This window comes from Acanthopagrus latus, chromosome 13, assembly GCF_904848185.1.
Source record: "Acanthopagrus latus isolate v.2019 chromosome 13, fAcaLat1.1, whole genome shotgun sequence".
NCBI classification, from domain to species: Eukaryota; Metazoa; Chordata; class Actinopteri; order Spariformes; family Sparidae; genus Acanthopagrus; species Acanthopagrus latus.
Window position 1 is genome coordinate 4,128,268 of NC_051051.1, and position 6,125 is coordinate 4,134,392.

Here is a 6,125-nt window from a genome sequence, read left to right on the forward strand (position 1 = left end):
TCTTTATTTCTTTGTACTTCTGTCGTTTGTTCGATTACTCTGCGCAGGATAAGTTATTTTTCATTCTGCTTCGTTTGCAGGGTCACTCCTGAGGACGAAACGCGGGTCAGAACAGAACTTCTTGTCTTGATTTCCTGTCGTTAGCATCAGTTTGACAAGAACACCGAGTCACACTGCCTAATACTGAGTCATAGAGACATTGTGCCTAAAAAAACCTAATTATTTCTGATATACATTTACATTATAATCATCATTTCTGTCTCAAAACGTAATAAATATGCTAATAGTCTCCGGTGAGTGAAGTGTTCGCACCAGCCTGGTCACATCTAACAGCATTTTTAATAAAGGCTGGCTCGTCTAAATTATTGTTCTGTTTACAAAGATCTCTTCGTACGAGCCGTTCGTTTCATCAAGGCTCACAAATACTGGATTATTATTTGTCATCCATATTTCCCAGCTCTCCCATTTTGCTGTATCGAGCGGGAAATGAGCCATGGACTTAATATGCGTGCACACGCTGAGGCTGGATGTTTTTTTTTGTTTTGTACTCGCTGCCAAGCATGCTGGGAAACGCTCCAGCCCCCTCAGAAGGAACAAGCAGGTAAAGACACCGGCTGATGACGAATTTGTTAAAAAATATGTGTGAAGATGAACTGATCCTGTGGTTTGTTTGTTTTTTTGTCTTGTTCGGGGTCATTTATACAGCAGCAGTCTGAGTTCCGGGTTGTTTTTGTTAAACTCTTTTTCCAGATGAGATGAGACAAGTTGTAGGAGGAGAATTGTTTGGAATAACTGCAAAGTATTGGGTCAGATTAATGCAGAATAAGAGGTTTAGTTGGTAATTATACAGGCAGTAAGCTAACAAGCATTTAGCATTTGTACCCCTTTATTGCATCGTTAAGTCGGGCTAACCCGTAATTACTTTGTTCCACTGGCTGTAAATTGCAGAGTGCATTGTTTCTTTGAATCCTGTGGGTAGTTTCAGCAGAAATAAGAGAAGTGTAATAAGATCTTTAGTCTTTAATTAATGTTCCACGGCCCGTGTAGCCTGTCCGGTCACCTTTAAACAGTTAGTTTCCACATATCCAGTGAGGAGCTGGTTAATACAGGGGAAGTTCACCTTTATCAAGCCTGATATTACACATAAAATCACAGAATATATTCAAAGTATGTGCACGAAATACTGCTATATTATCATGAAAGTATGTTTACAGGTTTTAGTTGAAAATGTTATTTAAAGGTGTTAGTTGCTCTGGAGGAAGCTGCATGTAATCTGACAAACTACCTCCAGAGGATATGTCCATAATGAACATATTGCCCACATTACCCACAATGCAATTTAGCAATTGAGTGACGTCACTTGGGGCAATTCATCAAATTACCTGCAGCGTCCTCTGGAGCCACAACAGAGTTTAGTTTGGCGGAGTTATCCTTTAATTTTGCGTTCATGTTCCCATGCCAAATCATACAAAATACCAATTTCTACATAATGTTGCTTTTAAAGGATTGAACAAACGAGACATATCAAGTTGATTACTGAGCTTTAGACGAGGCCGTAGATAGATTTAGTTAGGCAGCTGTTTCCAATATGGCAGCTGTGGGTCACAGGGTAGAGCTAGCATCTTGTTATCAGAGGGTTGCTGGTCCGATTCCCCAGGTCTGCATGTTGAAGCGTCCTTGGGCAACCTCCAAACTGTTCCTAATGCGCTGGTCGGCACCTTGCACGGCCATCAGTGTATGAAAGTGTGTCTGACATGAGTCGCTTTGGACAAACGCTAAATCCCGTCATGCAGTGTTTGTGCTAAGCTGAGCTAAGCTAAGGGCTAAGCTAGGGGCTGTTAGCATTATCTCACGGTGCACTCGAGCAGCAGGTGCTCAAGGAACCAGGACCAACACACTCTGCAGCACACGTCTTTCTTACGCTCAGAAAATCCTCAGCAGAGTCTCCAGGCTTCCCTTCGCCGCTTCAGCCGGCTCAGAGGTGTCACTTTGCTCCTCCTGGGAACGGAGGGAGTCAACACAAGTCTGGCGGCCGATCGTGAGGTAACCTCCTAATCAGACATAAAGAGGTGAGAGCAGCACATTGAAATTCAACGCTGTCCCTCCACGGCTGCCTGACCTGCTCTGAAAATGAAGGCGAGTGTGTGCACCAGTGTGAAAACCTCCTCGTAATGAAACCTCTGCTGTACAAGACACGTCAGGGCGAGATAAAAACTCTGTCAAATCATTTCAGCACCGGAGAGAATGGGTCATTAAGACGGATTACATAAAGGACACGAGCTCTTTGTGCGATCGCAGGTCATTTCTGCTGGATCACAGTCATCGCCACGGTGTTTAACGGTGACGCGTTAAGAGCTTTACAGATGTTTTCGCTCACACTGTCTCATTTTACGCCGCAGGTGTCGAACGCGATAACTCACCTCATCAGATATACACGTCGTGACATTACCAAGTGTTAGCCGGCGCTGGTGGATCTGAGCTGTTGTTGTTGTCTTGGCTCACGCTGTTTAATTGCAAAATTTTTTACACATGAGATTCCCCCCAGCTGTGGATTTGAGCCCAGTGGGTGAAGCGTTTTCCGGCGAGTGGACGAATGTGTCAGGAAGTCGTGGCAGCGGCGGGATGAAGAGGGATGACTCTTGTCGGCGTGGAGGCTGCGAGACATTTCAGATGGTTGCATGGAGATTTACTCTTATCGGGCACAAGCTTTTGGTGATCAGAGGGGTCGACGCAGAGGTTTGCATGGGGTGGGCCGACCCGAGAGACCCTCAGCCAGGGCTTTTATCCAAAGGCTGCAACCGGGCACGGGCCATCAAAGTACCGGCTGGTTAGCATACGGTTTTTGTGCCAAGTGGCTGTTTGGCACCGGCTGGTTGACGTCTTTGTCGGAACGGAAGCAGCATCTATGGGAATCTTGGTTTTTTTTTTTATGAGGGCCCAAAAATGACTCGGGGAAATGAAATGTGCCGGTGTCAGAACAGAGAACAGACGGCAGGTGAAGGCTGGACTGTGCTGGTGCCGGTCCGATAGATAAGGTCTTTTTCTGGAAGGCCGTTAGAGATAAAAAGCATGCTGGGAAATATGAGGGGAAACAAACACAGGCTGCACGTTTCTGCTGCCACGTTTCTCTAACTGCTGAAGAGTTGAGTGGCTCGGTTCGGCCCGATTGAGTTCATACAATAAGAAGATAATTTGTGGTCAGCGTGACGTCTCGTCGCCTTGTGAAGAGAGAAAAGAGAGAAACGACTTTGGAAATAAGATCTCATACAGTTAATAACACCAGTGTGAGTGTTTTAGAGTGACTTCTAATGGTTAAATGAATTAATTCGTTAATTAAGAGCCGAGAAAATACAAATTGCAACACTTGAACACAAGTGTACACATACCTGCCAATATTATCTTCATTGTTGCTAATTAATTAAAGAACTGATTTTTTGTAATAGATTAATGTATTAATCTATTTATTCATTATTTACTTTTTAGATTACTTTGGTATGTAATAAACTGTCACTGACATTTATCAACAGCTATGAAACATTTTAAAATCATGCTTAAATCATCATGCATCAGTAATAATATCCCAAAAATATAATAACAATGATCATGTTTTTATTAATTTACACACTACCAGGTACAAATCATGATAAACTACAGTGACAGAAATGTAATGTTTATATGAGAAGAACATATTTCCGTTATGTTTCTGAGTACTCGGATCATTTAATTGAGTAATAATAGCAATAATCAAACACAGTAAAACTATAATTATGTTTTCTTTGGGGCCGTGTACACACACAACAAACAACACGACTTAACGGCCACATGTTTGTTATTATGCTCATTAATTTAGTCCGGTATTTATTTAAGTGTATCTAACACAATATTCCACAATTAATTTGACTATTTGTGTCTCCACTTCCTCACATTTAGATATTTAAATAGAAAACTTTAACATTTACAGATTCTTCCTCCAGACTTTCGACACCACCGAGATCCTTTTTTTTCCGGCACACTGACACTAATGATGTCACGAATCAATAAATGAAGACGTTTCTCTTCAACGTGTCTTTAAAAATATGTTAAATACACTATATTACCAAAAGTATTCGCTCACCTGCCTTTACTCATTCTATGAACTGAAGTGCCATCCCATTCCTAACTCATAGAATTCAATATGATGTCGGTCCACCTTTTGCAGCTATTACAGCTTCAACTCTTCTGGGAAGACTGTCCACAAGGTTGAGGAGAGTGTTTATAGGAATTTTTGACCATTCTTCCAAAAGCGCATTGGTGAGGTCACACACTGATGTTGGTCGAGAAGGCCTGGCTCTCAGTCTCCGCTCTAATTCATCCCAAAGGTGTTCTATCGGGTTCAGGTCAGGACTCTGTGCAGGCCAGTCAAGTTCATCCACACCAGACTCTGTCATCCACGTCTTTATGGACCTTGCTTTGTGCACTGGTGCACAGTCATGTTGGAAGAGGAAGGGGCCCGCTCCAAACTGTTCCCACAAGGTTGGGAGCATGGAATTGTCCAAAATGTTTTGGTATCCTGAAGCATTCAATGTTCCTTTCACTGGAACTAAGGGGCCAAGCCCAGCTCCTGAAAAACAACCCCATACCATAATTCCTCCTCCACCAAATTTCACAGTTGGCACAATGCAATCTGAAATGTACCGTTCTCCTGGCAACCTCCAAACCCAGACTCGTCCATCAGATTGCCAGATGGAAAAGCGTGATTCATCACTCCAGAGAACGCGTCTCCACTGCTCTAGAGGCCAGTGACGGCGTGCTTTACACCATTGCATCCGACGCCTTGCATTGCACTTGGTGATGTGTGGCTTGGCTGCAGCTGCTCGGCCATGGAAACCCATTCCATGAAGCTCTCTGCGTACTGTACTTGGGCTAATCTGAAGGTCACATGAAGTTTGTAGCTCTCTAGCAATTGACTGTGCAGAAAGCCGGCGACCTCTTTGCACTATGCGCTTCAGCATCCGCTGACCCCTCTCCGTCACTTTACGTGGCCTACCACTTCGTGGCTGAGTTGCTGTTGTTCCCAAACGCTTCCATTTTGTTATAATAGAGCTGACAGTTGACTGTGGAATATTTAGGAGCGAGGAAATTTCACGACTGGATTTGTTGCACAAGTGGCATCCTATGACAGTTCCACGCTGGAATTCACTGAGCTCCTGAGAGCGGCCCATTCTTTCACAAATGTCTTGTTTCACAGTCTGCATGCCTGAGTGCTTGAATTTATACACCTGGGGCCAGGCCAAGTGATTAGAACACCTGATTCTGATCATTTGAATGGGTGAGCGAATACTTTTGGTAATATAGTGTATGATTTAATGAAGGCAGCTGATGTTCTTGTTTCTCTCTGTCTGGCCCTCTAGTGGCAGGGAGGCAGTATGGACGTATCCAGGACTCCTGTACCTGGATCCAGGCCCGGGTACTGGACCTGGTTTCAGTTCACCTGAGACGACTGAAATCTTTTGGTGTCAGAGTCACGACGACAACATTCGTATGAACAGCCGCTCTGCTTCTGCTACGACTGCGTGGAGAGAAGGGGGGTGTTTTTCTCCCTCACATCAGCTATTTATTATATAAATGTTATTATTTATTAGTTCCTGTACTGAACAGTAATCTGGATTAACGACCTTTGCTCTGTTTTATCTGGATAATTAACAGAGTCGACTGAAAGTTGACTCACTGGCATCAGTGGAGCAATAAGAAAACTGTGACGTGTGATTTTAAGTTTTTATAACATGGTTGTATTTTCTTTTTTTAATACCTTATCGAACTTATTCACTCAAATGCATCTATAAACATCTATTTGCATCTATTTCCTTTTACAGATTTTAACATAATATTATTGTATTTTCATCATAATTTTCACACCGATATCAACAACGTATTTTATTTCTTCTCTTTGATTATTATATTTCTGTCGTCACCAGGACCATTTTAATTTTTACACCAATTTCTTTAACTGTATTTTATTCTGTACTCACTCGTTAATTAGACCATGATCTCAATGTGACCTCCCAGATTACATATATAAAGTATTGTGTTTAATAACTTTAGCTGTTAGAATTATATGTAATGGAATAAAAAAGAACAACCTCAAA